We start from the raw sequence: 13,765 nt of genomic DNA, 5'->3' as shown, positions 1-13,765 counted from the left end.
AGACCCCGCTGACACTTGGCAGTTCACCGGCAACCCGTTTGGACCTGGCGGTTCATGACTCATTGGTAATTCAGCAGGCGGGTGCAAGGAGCGACAAGACCTGGTGGCCCAACAGGCGGTTCATGAAGGCCGGTTCATACTATGGTGGGCCGGTTTGAGAGGAAAGGCATAATGAATATTTGTCTTACAAGGAGTTAAGACCTGGACTTGTATCCGGTTTGTATTAGAGATAGACTAGTCCTAATCCTAATAGGACTCTACATGTAACCCGCCCCTTCAACATATATAAGGAGGGGCAGGGCTCCCCAAAGAGGGACAAGCAACAAGCAAGAGAAACAATCTTAGGGCTAGACACAAAGAGGAGAGCCGGTTTACGAAGACTCCCTCGTGATGATAATGAGACCTAGCCTCAAACAACATGTAGGGTTTTTATCGGATGATGTTTCCCGGGGACCGAAGCTGTCTAAATCCCTGTCTTGTGTTGAGTCTCTCGATTCCGCTCAACCCCTCTCAAGCTACCACATAGATGCGTTGGCCTCGCGACTAAGTCCTGACACTAAGGACATCTGACGTGACAACTCCGCGACAGTTGGCGCCCACCATGGGGCCCGCGCACGGTGGTGTTGAGTTCTTGGAGGGATCTTTTCCAAGGTTTGAGAAGATCGCAATTTTTCTGGTGAAGAATAATCAGTTTAGAAGGATCTACATGATCTCCGTGGCAACCAGCCGGAACGACGTACAAGATCGATTAAGAGGTTGCAATTTGCAATTTGTAAAGCCGCCACAGGCACCGTGGTGATCCGCCGAGTCCGATTCGCCAAGGTACAAGTTAATGGACACGAGATTACTGCTGCGGTGTTAGTCTCAAGGAAATTCCGTAGCGGAGGCGTCCAGCAAACCGAAGGAGTTTCGTGGCTGTTACTTTCTATGTGAAGATAAGGTTGACCAGTCAAATCAAAGGAGGGGTAATCCTACGTGGAACCATCCAACATCAAAAACTAAGTGATCACGACCCGGAAAAGGATAAGGCAGCAAACCGAACTCTTCCGCCGTACACACAGCGCCGCGGGTTATTGACTCGCCTCTTCCGCGGTGGCCCGTTTTGGATCCGACATGTCCACTTGCGGCAGGGGTACAGCTGAATCCATAACTGAAGCTCTATTTCTGTCCGCCTCCGCCTGCCTCAAGTCGCCGTGCCATCTCGAGTCGCCGGATCACCCCCATCCTGCCTGTCTGCTCGTGGCCTGTGGTCATCACATATTCGCCATCCCGCCAGCCTCCGCGTTGAGTCGCCGGCCGCCGAGCACAGCGAACCGGTGTCCGCCTCAACATCCGTTGCTGGTGGGCTGTCTCTTCGTCTTCAAACCGGCTCTGTGCATTTTCTGCCGCCTTAAAGCCGCGCCCGGCGGCCGGTGCCGGGCCACTTTGGACTCGCCTACCTTCACCTCCTGTGCCGCGCCTGCCGGTTCCTGAGCGCCTGACGTTAAAACACCGTCGTCCGTCGCCGGATTGTCCGTGGGCCGCTTTGCCACGGCTGCATCTCCGTTCGATCTCCAAAGCACCGCATCAACCGCCGCCTGGCCTTGGGCTCCCTCGCCCTCACGCGCCACTGCAGTCTTGAACCGCTGCAGCCTCGTGCCATCTCGAGTCGCCGCTTCCACACCGTAAGCCGCTGCTGGCCAAGTCGCTGCAGCCGCCTCGCTTGGCAAAAGTTTCAGCATCAACATGGACAGGCAGCAGCATGTGCATCATAAATCAGATCGGGCCCATATTCTACAGGTTGATCTGGTCAGAAAAGCCGCCAGAAAAGAGACCGAGTCCCGTTCCGACGCAAGTTTCCAAACTACCCAAAGCAATCGGTTAGCTAAAAGAGCTCTTGCCTACACAGTCCTCTCAAGTCGATACATCCGTCTGTGCCGTGGCTAAGCTGCAGTCTCCGACGAATTATTTCTCCGACGGCCTGCAGTGGCCCCAAGTCGCTGCCCTCAAGCTAATTCGGTCTCGAGTCACCTCTGCCCTTGCCGGAGTGGCTTCAGGGAACCCATCTCCGAGCCGTCATCGCTGGGGCCTCACTTCGTCCTGCGCGACCCGTACCGTGGTCTTGAGTTGCCGTCTCCAAACCGCCGTGACCCTTGGCCGCCTCAAATCGCCACCATCGTTGCGCTAGGCCGGCCTGGGTCTGTTCTAAACCGCCCGGCTCCAGGCCCCGTGACGGCCACAGTTGCCGCAACATGTTCCAGCATCTGTATTCACCGGACAAAATATACCAGGTGCTATCTTTTTATATACCTTATCAACACATATTAAATTACTTGAGAATAATTACTCTGGCATATATCTTCTTATACAGGACAAGTACTCACTATAAAAGTGATGCCCTACTGCGGACGGCGCGCGCTAGCTGTTCTACCCAGCATCTGCGTATATCACACTGATAAATCGGAACACAAACCGCCGCCCCGTAGTCCGGTTTACATCAACGCGCCGGCCAACTCGCCCGTCCGCACCACGGACGACTCGCCCGTCCGCCCTGGCCACAGGTTCATGCGTCCGCGCCGGTTTACAACACGAAAGACAACTTGCTCGTCCGCACCGGTTTACAACACCACGGCCGGACCATCCGTCTGCTCGTCTGGCCGACTCGGCTGTGATTAATTTTAGCATCACTGTGGTGATGATCAATTCCATGGCGGATAATTTCTGGCCTAACACATCAGGTGATATCCATCTAAAATATATTTTATTAGTGCATATTATTTTTGTCAAAGAACAGTTTATCTTTGCCTTGGTCTGCAATATTGTATGCAGGACAATTATTTATTATAAACGTGGTTTATACCATGGGTACGAAGCACGCGCTGGCAACGTCCTGCCCGGTGTTCGTCTGTGCCACATTACACGGTGGATGGACGCGTGCAAGACGCCGCCCTTACGGCCCGGTTTACATCAGCTTGACGGGACCGTGCCTGCGTTTGACTCGCCCGTCCGAACCGGTTTACAACACCGTGGCCGGTTCATCTGTCCAAGCCACCTCTAATATTGTGGACGTCTCTACCGTCTATTTATTGCGGCCTGGTCTACATCAACATACCAGGCCGCACCTGTCTGCATGAGCAAGTCACAGCTTGGGTAGCCCGATTTTCTTTCAAAATGGAGGCAAATTATCATATACTATCAACCGCCACCCGCACTGGATGGCTCAATGGGCAGGCGCACAAGTCGCCGCCACTACAGTTTGGTTAACTTCAAATCACCAGTTGGAAGGAACCATTGGCCGAGTTGCTGACACGGCTCATACGTGATCATTTATAACCCGCCGCAGTCATCACAACCTTCTGTGGATTCACATCATGCTATCAACACCAATGATATACAAGTTATGTCGGTTTATATCATGGTCAAATATGAAGAATTTCAAGCCAACTCCTCGAGTCACCTTGAGACTCGGGGGCTATGATGACATGACTCAGCAAATCTTGCTAGTTTCAGCAAATTTAAGAACCCCAGGACGATGGAGGGAAAGATAACCCGGTCCAGGAGGCTACTGTTCTTTGAAGGCCGTCAGAAAATTTCCGGCTTAGGAAGTATATGACAGTTACAAAATCCCGGCTCAATGAAGAAGATCCGGGTCATCAGAAAGGATTCCGGTTTAAAATCCGGCTCAAGGGAAGTCAGTCTCATTGAAGCTCTCAAATATCTGGTTTACAATCCGGTTCATGGGAAATCTGTTCTCCCACAAAGCTCTGAAGCGCCCAAATCCGGTTTAACAATGTCCGGTTCAAAAAGGAATTAACTTCTCGCAAGTTTGAGTTTAAAGACCGTCAGAAAATTTTCGGCTGAAAATGAAGATTCCGGTTTAAAACCCGGGTCAAGGGAAAGATGTCTCCCACAAAGCTTTGAAGCTCTCAATATCCGGTTCAAGATCCCGGTTCAAGAAGAATTTATCTCTTGCAAAAAAGTTAAAAATTGCCGAAGAGGACCTGCTGCCATGATGCGCGGTTCAAAACATGGGTATCCTGCCTTATTGGCCTAACATATTATTGATCACATGGGGGCTTCTGCTTCATAAAGCAGGGTCTCTGTTCTTTTTTACATCATGCGTGGTTACACGGAGGTTCTGTCTTAAAGCGGCTTCCGGTTTACCTCTTGGGTTAGCTTTTCAAAGCACCATGTTATGTCACTTGGGGGCTTGGTCGTGTCCGAACCAATGCAACACCTCTTGATAGGCGAAAGCCACCAGATCACTTGGGGACATGATCAAGTCTGAACCAGTCACGCCTCTTGATCGGCCTAAGGCCACAGAGTCACTTGGGGGCTTGGTCGAACCCGAACCATTGCCACGCCACTTGATCGGCATAATGCCACGGTTTCAGTTGGGGACCTGGCTGACTTGAACCATTGCTACACCTTATTGGGAGCTTGGTCGTGTCCGGCCATGGTAACACCATCTGATCGGCTCAGTAAAGCCTCTTTTTGCAAATGGTTTTATTATTGCCTTTGCTTCCATATTTTTTCATAACTTTTATTTGATTTTTGTTGCGTTTTTTTAAACCGACATTGTTAATCCGGTTCGACTGTCAATTGCAAATTGGCGGAACACGGTCAAATCTTAATCCGGAGACTATCTGCCTGGTTTGATTTTATGTTACCATCTTATTATGGAGTAAACCGGTGTTCATTAACCCGGCTTGACTTTCAATTACAAATTGTCAGTACATGATCAAATCATAATCCGGAGACTATCCGCCCGGTCTGGTTTGACTACGAGTCGCCAATATTATATATGGTTAAACCGGTGTTTATCACAACCCTGTACGGTTTTATCATAAACCGACATAGTATGAAAGGAGTTATCATTACTGAAGATTGGGGTTATCACCCTTACTACAAAAAGTTGGTAAACCAATGATGTGATTCAATGTCACAGGTATGATATATTTCATTGATTATTCTTAAGTGCAGCCTTGGTTATAAACCTGGGTTATATGTTGGGCATTATGACCCGTCCGGCGGTAAACCGCCAGGACACTTTAAACTTGTTGTATGCAGAGACAGGTTGAATAAGGCATGATGATAAATTATCCGGTGTTTATTAAACCGGCCTGGCTTTGGACTATAAGTCGCCAGTACATATTTGATTGCGCCATTGGAATCATGCGCTTATAAATCATTGGATTATATTATCTTGAATAGCCAACATGGCTGGATTTTTATTATGGTTTTTAACAACTGGTATTATTGAGGTTTTCAAAGTCGCTTTAGCGCAATGACTATTATTTTATCAAAGGATATGATTTATTTTGCAATGGAAGGAATAGTCCCGAGTCGCTGCAGGCTTACGACCCGGCACTTGGGGGCTACATTATTCAAGTTGAGATTATATCAAATATGCAAGTCTCATGTCGCTGCAAGCATGCACCATGATACTTGGGGGCTAATGCAAAGTCATTTCTATTGGCCTTATTGAAGACCCGACTCATCATATCATAATGAGCCGGCCCTTGGGGGCTACCAATTGCTCCTGTCAACAATTCAAGTTTTATGGGCATCAGTCAATTACAAGTCCCAGGTTGCTGCAAGCATGAGAACCCGGCACTTGGGGGCTACATAGTATGGAGTATTCAGTTTTTACTAGTCACTGGGATGAACAACATGGATTTCTTTGAAAGTGGCAGTATTTATACCGAAGCAAAGTCTTAAGCCACCACTTTGTTCTGCTCAAAGACTTGGGGGCTACAGGTATTATATTATTATCAAAGAAATATTTTCAAATTCTCTGATTGAGCAAAGTAGGTTAACCCGGTGTCACCAATCATTATGACCCTGTGGCTGCAACCCGGCGTCATTAATAATCATGAACTAGCATTGACAACAATCATGAACCGGTGTCTGCAACAATCATGACTCGAAATTATCAAGTTTATATAACCCGACAGTCTTTGGCAATGATAAAACCGGCAAGTTCTGCATCTTCAAACCGGTTGAATGTCAGATGAATATTTCAAGACCAATATTTCTTAAACCGGCGCTTTGGAAGCCGACTCAAGTGGATTATTCTTCACAATATTTTTCTATAAGAAGCCAACATCAGCAATTTGAGTATGAAGCTGGTTATTGACCCGGATTTTCTAGAAGGAGGAAATGACAAAGGACTTAAGGACGATCAGCATAAGTTTACCATAGATAAATCCAAGCTAAACTTGGGGGCTAATGTCGGGGATATACCCCGCGGTGTAAACCGGCCGGAAGTTAACCCGGCCGGACTTGGCGGTTTATTTGAGACCCCGTTGACACTTGGCGGTTCACCGGCGACCCGTTTGGACCTGGCAGTTCACGACTCATTGGTAATCCGGCAGGCGGGTGCGAGGAGCGACAAGACCTGGTGGCCCAACAGGCGGTTCATGAAGGCCGGTTCATACTATGGTGGGCCGGTTTGAGAGGAAAGGCATAATGAATATTTGTCTTACAAGGAGTTAAGACCTGGACTTGTATCCGGTTTGTATTAGAGATAGACTAGTCCTAATCCTAATAGGATTCCACATGTAACCCGCCCCTTCAACATATATAAGGAGGGGCAGGGCTCCCCAAAGAGGGACAAGCAACAAGCAAGAGAAACAATCTTAGGGCTAGACACAAAGAGGAGAGCCGGTTTACGGCGACTCCCTCGTGATGATAATGAGACCTAGCCTCAAACAGCATGTAGGGTTTTTACCGGATGATGTTTCCCGGGGCCCGAAGCTGTCTAAATCCCTGTCTTGTGTTGCGTCTCTCGATTCCGCTCAACCCCTCTCAAGCTACCACATAGATGCGTTGGCCTCGCGACTAAGTCCTGACACTAAGGACATCTGACATGACAATTCCGCGACAGAGTCAATATAAGAGCTTTTCAGCAAGTCCACATACTCAACTATCATTCAGTCTTTCACAATTGCTAACACTCATGCAATACTTATGGGTATGAAGTTTCAATCGGACACAGAGAAAGATAGGGGCTTATAGTTTTGCCTCCCAACCTTTTACCTCAAGGGTAATGTCAACAATAATGCTTTATGAAAACCCACATCCAATTGGATATATATATATATATACATAAACACTATTCTGATCACGGGATCAGAATAATATTCTGATCACAACCTGACCTGCCCCGCTAGTAGTACGTTGAACTTCCCTGTGAACTAGGTTGAACTTCCACCAACATTGTCGAAATGGGGCTTGCGATATACCGTTGGAAAGCTATGGACACCAATATCATGGCCCAACTTAATTTTTTGGCAAAATATAAGCGGTTTAAGAGCAGTTTTGAAAATCGTTTTTTCTTCGCGCAAAAAACATGAATCGTATTTTTGATCGCATTTCTAAACCGTTTATCGGAATGAGGCATATAATATGGCGTTGGAAATATTCTGCAAAACCGCTCCTTCCACATGTTGAAAGTTTTCTCTAATTCCCTATGGCTAAAGAGTAATTTGAAAAAACGTAAAATTTCATAAACCGAACAGCTGAGTTCGTTTTTTCAATGTCATTTCTAAACGGCTAATCCAATGGAGGCATATGATATGGCGTTGGAAAGCTTATGAAAATGTTCTACTTTTTCAGCTTGAAAGTTTTTTTCTAATTTTGAATGATTTAAGAGTAATTTAGAAAATGATTCAAGTCCTACCGAGTCCGTATTTTCGAGCTAATTTTTTAACCGTGCGTCCGAATGCAGCAAATGATATGGCGTTGGAAAGCTTGAACAAATGCGAAACTTTTTGGTATGTATTGTTTCTCCCAATTCTTTACGGTTTTAAGTCAGTTTTGAAAATGGCGAAAAACATATTTTGGCCGTGATTTCTACAAACTTTATCGGAATTGGGAAAATAATATACCGTTGAAAATCTACGGAAAATGCGAAACTTTTTCATGTTAATGGTTTTCTCTGATTCTTAGCCGTTTTCAAGTAATTTCGAAAACAGCGGGATCATTCGTTCTGCCTCTATCGTGAAACAGATTCTTCGAAAATGCACCGCGTGAAGAACCTGAACTTCCCGGCGCGTGTACCTGAACTTCACTCTGTTTTTCACATGATTTTTTTTCTTGTAGGTCTCCATCCACTGCTCGTAACTCTCCATCCACTCACCGGAATTGAGCAAGTGATATACCGGTGGAAAGCTGCTGTAAGCACATAACTTTCCCGTGTTGATCGTTTTTTCATACTCGCGATGGTTTTAAAAGTTTTTCATCTGAAATTCATTCAGCGTAGTAGTTGAACTTCATGCTGTTTTCACGTTGAACTTCTGTGACGTATTTTCCTTTGTAATTTTCTCATCCATTTCGTTAGTGCTACACAAATAATATTCCTTTTGTACAAACCCCTCTCACAATAATTTTTTTAACTTTATCCGACCGAGGACTTGAACTTACACAAATGATATTCCTGTCATTTTGAAGTAAATTAGAAAATGACGAGATCATGATTTCTGCCTTCATCACGAATGGAAATGCACTGCGTGAAGTAGTTGAACTTCTCAGGCATGTCTGTTTGAACTTCACTCTATTTTTGACGTGTTGTTTTTTGACGTGCTATTTTTTGCACTGTGTGAAGTAGTTGAACTTCTGGGGTATGTATGTTTGAACTTCACTCTGTTTCACTTTATTGTAATTTTATTATATGAAACACACACCATGCAGTACGTGAACTTCCGGTTATTTTGATTTTTCAACTTCTCTCTGGTTTGAGAGAATTAATTTAAAACACAAAAAACAGCATCTTTTTATGTATTTTGGACATCTAAATACATGGTAAACCTCTCTCACAAGATTTTTTGAACTTTTCCTTGCCGAGCACTTGAACTTCTAGCAACCATTTTTTCATTTATGAGTTGTTTTTAAATGTGCAAAAAATGGCGTTGTGTTTTTTATTTTTTTGAACAGATAAATCCTAGGTTTTAATAAACTGCGAACTTCTCTGTTATTTCAATTTGAACTTCACCTTTTTTATATTTTGAAAAAAGAATTGTTTTTTTAAATAATCATCAAATTTGACTACCTTCTCAATTTGAACTTCATAGTTGATAATTTAACAAAAACAGATATCTGTGAAAATCCTAGATTTTTTAATAAACATCAACACTGTGTAAACATGAAATTTTTGATTTTTCTATGACCTTCTCCGCTAGTCATCTTTGAACTTCTATGAAACTAAATTTGGTTGGAGCTGGAGACTAGTATATAAGCAAAGAAAGGGTACAATTCTCAAAAAGAAGTAAAGAAAGGTATGGTGCAAAATAAACTACATTACACCAAACATGAGTCTTAGCTCACGTACAAGAAGTACAAGAAGTACTGTACTAGTCAAGCTCACACAGACATTTCACCGAACATGAGTCGTGCATGTAGAAAATTGTTTTGCACAAAGCCAATGTTTTGCTCTTTTCATGGTCGGCGCTCAGGTCAACATCGCCATGCAATCCTGTGCTGACGCGCATCATATAAGGAGCAATCTTTTTTTAGAGTAGACGCATCTGGCTTGTACACAGCCATGGCGAGCAATCTAGCTTGTACAGACCTGTGCTGACCATTATGAGCTCACTCACGGCAGTGGAGTGCACGAGCCGCCACACGCACAAGTAGCAGCGGTGGAGGATGCATCTTTCTGGCCGGCACACTGCGACCAACAGCACAGCCGCATGGGACGACGCCTCCGCGCGGCAGGTGGAGCTGGCCAGTGAAATAGCAGTTCAGGCATCCTGGATGGTGGCCCACGCGCAGGGGAAGCTATGGCTCGCGGACGGAGATTAGCCGTGGCGATGGGTGCGGAACGTTGCGGGGTGGTGCAGGCGAGAGCAGGGAGAGGCGAGCTCAACGATGGTGGAGGGGATGGGAGCAGTTGTTCCAGGGACGAGCCATCCTCGGGAAGGTCGAGTTGGCCCTCTCCAGAAGGCCAATTAGTCCTCGGCGGTGGCGAAGCCGCGGGGGCTGCTCACGAAGATTCAGGGGAAGGAAGCGATCGGGGAGGTGGAAGTCCAGATTGAGGTGTAGGCGCCGTCCGTCTCCGGGAGATCTGAGTGGTGGAATGCGGCAGGGGCGAGCACGCCATTAGCGCCTGAGCTCGGGGCAGTGAGACGCATGAGCTTGGGAGCAGGCGGCGGCGCACAAGCTCTGGAACAGAGGCGGCGGCGCATGATCTCTCGAACAACCGCGGGGGCGCGCTGGATCGGGAAGTGGGCGGCGGGGGTGGATCTGGGGAGTGGGCGGTTGGTGGCGGTGGCGGTCGGCAGCGGTTGCTGGCAGGGCCGCGGCGGCGTCTCTGGTCGCCGGTTGGGGGCGGGGTGGTGGCGCGTCGCCCATTGGAGGTGGGTGAGTGAGTTGTGCGGGGAGCGGGGGAACGGGCTTTTTTTTTGAACGAGTTCGGGAGGATCTGTCGGCTCCTATACTGGTTGATTATGATCAGAATAGTTATTTTAATCCTGGAATTAGAATAGTGTGTGCGTGAGCGTAGAGGGCTAATTCTACAATCCGGCCAAAAAAGCGCACCCAACCAATGAACCAACATGTGTGCGGCTGGTGTGTTTGGTCTCCACTTAATGGTAAACTCCTAAGTAACTGATAGTAAAGCATGTTAACCGTTTTACTACACATGCCTGGACGCCTGGTCATGCACTATATGGTAACACCCCATCTAACATCTATTAATACAAGTTATGCTCTTTACTACGCATTCATGCAAGAACAATCAACGGTGACCATAGTAGCCTTAGTAACATCTTTACTGCAGGATGCATTTTTTATTACACATGCCTTGTCAATAGTTCGTCGTAACAGCCCATGCAACATCTAGTAAAACATGGTAACCTCTTTACTACACATTCCTGGGAATGTAATTGGCAGTAGAAAATGTAGTAGAATTACTAACCTCTTTACTATCGATGCATGGACATAAATTATTAGTAAAGACTCGGGTGAAATGTAGGAAATACGTGACATCTCTAGTAAATTAGATTTCAAATCGATCATAAAATTAAGTAAGCGTGTGAAAACAAATTATGACCATGATCTAGTTATACAAAATATAGTTATTATAGATAGATTTTACCACATGCTATAGCGATAGTAAAAGAATGCTACATATAGTAATTTGCCAGTATGTTTTACTAGTTGAAGGGACTTGTGTGTCAGAATAGTAATGCCATGGTCATGTGTGGTAATGTACACAAAAGAATTACTATCAGGTGGGAAGCGGTGTGTTGGTACGTCGTTGATGAATTAGCGAGTTCGATCGTGGGTTGGATGGCCGGAGCGCAGAATAAGTAATTATGCGCTCAGGCTTAGTTTAGCAACCTATATATATATATATATATATATATATATATATATATATATATATATATATATATATATATATATATATATATCAGGATCTTTCAAACACATAGTGTTTGCCAAAGGATAAAGTGTAAAAAGGAAAGATGAAGATCACCATGACTCTTGTATAAGGTATAAGACAATAAAAAAATATAGGACCTTCACAGAGGGAAGCAGAGGTTGTCATGTGCTTTTATGGTTGGATGCACAAAATCTTAATGCAAAAGAATGTCACTTTATATTGCCACTTGTGATTGGGACCTTTATTATGCAGTCCGTCGCTTTTATTTCTTCCATATCACAAGCTCATATAAAGCTTATTTTCTCCACACTAATAGATCATACATATTTAGAGAGCAATTTTTATTGCTTGCAACAATGACAACTTACTTGAAGGATCTTACTCGATCCCTAAGTAGATATGCTGGACTCTCATGGCAAAACTGAGTTTAGGGATATTTGCAAGCACAAATGTATCTCTACTTGGTGCAAACAATTTGGCTAGCATGAGGGGGAAAGGCAAGCTCAACATGTTGGATGATCCATGACTATAATTTATTTCGGGTATAAGAAGACATAACCCATTACGTTGTCTTCCTTGTCCAACATCAACTTTTTAGCATGTCATATTTTAATGAGTGCTCACAATCATAAAAGATGTCCAAGATAGTATATTTATATGTGAAAACCTCTCTTTATTTATTACTTCCTATTAATTGCAACGATGACCAAAACTATGTTTGTCAACTCTCAACAACTTTTATTCATCATACTCTTTATATGTGAAGTCATTACTCTCCATAAGATCAATATGATCTTTTTGTTTCTTTTTGTTCTTTCATTTTCTTTTATTCCCTCAAGATCATAGCAAGATAGCAAAGCCCTCAACTCAAAACTAATCTTCATTATATATAGCTCTCGGACCCGATTACATAGATAGGGAGCAACACAAAAACTCAAAGCTAGATCATACTAAACTTTATTCTACTAGATCAAGATATAACCAAAAGGATAGAACTAAGGATAGAAGTGTGATGGTGATACGATACCGGGGCACCTCCCCCAAGCTTGGCAGTTTCCAAGGGGGGTGCCCATACCCATGTGTTCATGTCTCTTTCTTCATAGGTGATGATGATGGAGTGTCTCACATCGAGCGTAGGAGATCCTCCATCTTGCGGATAATGCCCTTGAGTGCGATGATATGCTCTTGCAACAAAATATTTTCACGTGTGAGATACTTGTTTTGTATGCGAACTAGCTCAATCATCTTGAAAGATTCAATTTCAGTAGGGGTGAGATGATTGTAGTAGGTTTGGAAGAAGCCTTCTTCTACTAATGCCGGGACTTGCTCCTCTGCGGCTTCCTTGATCTTGTCGCCTTCCTTGATTTCCCTGATTTCTTCTCGCTTCGTCTCTATCTTCATTAGCCAAGCATCGTCGCCCACGTTGTTGGAGGAGGGAGACGACATGATGCCTGGCCTTAGGAAACTCTGACAGAAAACAGATCAAAACAAAAACAGAGGATTTCGTCGTGGTACCATGGTCAAAACCTTCGGGAGATTATATAATGAATTTTTACCGACCAAAAGAAGTATCATGCAAGAAAACGGAGTCCGGAGGGCACACGAGGTGCCCATGAGGCAGGGGGCGCGCCCTCCCCCCTCGTGGATGCCTCGTGTCCTTCCCGTACTACTTCTTATTTTCCTATTTTCTTAAATATTCCAAAACGGAGAAAAAATGCTATTAGAACTGTTTTGGAGTTGGTTTACTTACCGTACCACATACCTATTCCTTTTCGGAGTCTGAAACGTTCTCGAAAGTGTCCCTTATGTACTCCTCCGGGGTTACGGTGTCAATAACATTGGTTTCAACATTTATGGGATTACCTGAGATATAATGTTTGATTCTTTGAATGTTCACCACCTTCGAATTCGTGCCTTCGAAGTTGTTGATTTTTATGGCACCGGAATGATAGACCTCCTCGATAACGTATGGCCTTCCCATTTAGAGAGAAGTTTTCCTGCAAAAAATCTTAAACGAGAGTTGTATAGCAAAACATAATCACCTACACTAAGCTCACGCTTTTGTATCCTTTTGGCATTGCCATCTTTTAACTTTTTCTTTAAACAGTTTGGCGTTCTCATAGGCCTGGGTTCTCCATTCATCAAGTGAGCTAATATCAAATAGCCTCTTCTCACCAGCAAATTTGAAATCATAATTGAGCTCTTTAATAGCCCAATATGTCTTATGTTCTAGTTTGAGAGGTAAGTGACATGATTTTCCGTAAACCGTTTTATATGGAGACATACCCATAGGATTTTTATATGCAGTTCTATAGGCCCATAATGCATCATCAAGTTTCTTGGACCAATTCTTTCTAGATCTTTTGCAAAATTAATTTAATCTCTCTATTACTCAAT

This window comes from Triticum dicoccoides, chromosome 3B (assembly GCF_002162155.2).
Source record: "Triticum dicoccoides isolate Atlit2015 ecotype Zavitan chromosome 3B, WEW_v2.0, whole genome shotgun sequence".
Classification (NCBI taxonomy): domain Eukaryota; kingdom Viridiplantae; phylum Streptophyta; class Magnoliopsida; order Poales; family Poaceae; genus Triticum; species Triticum dicoccoides.
Note: the sequence above shows the minus strand (reverse complement) of the source record.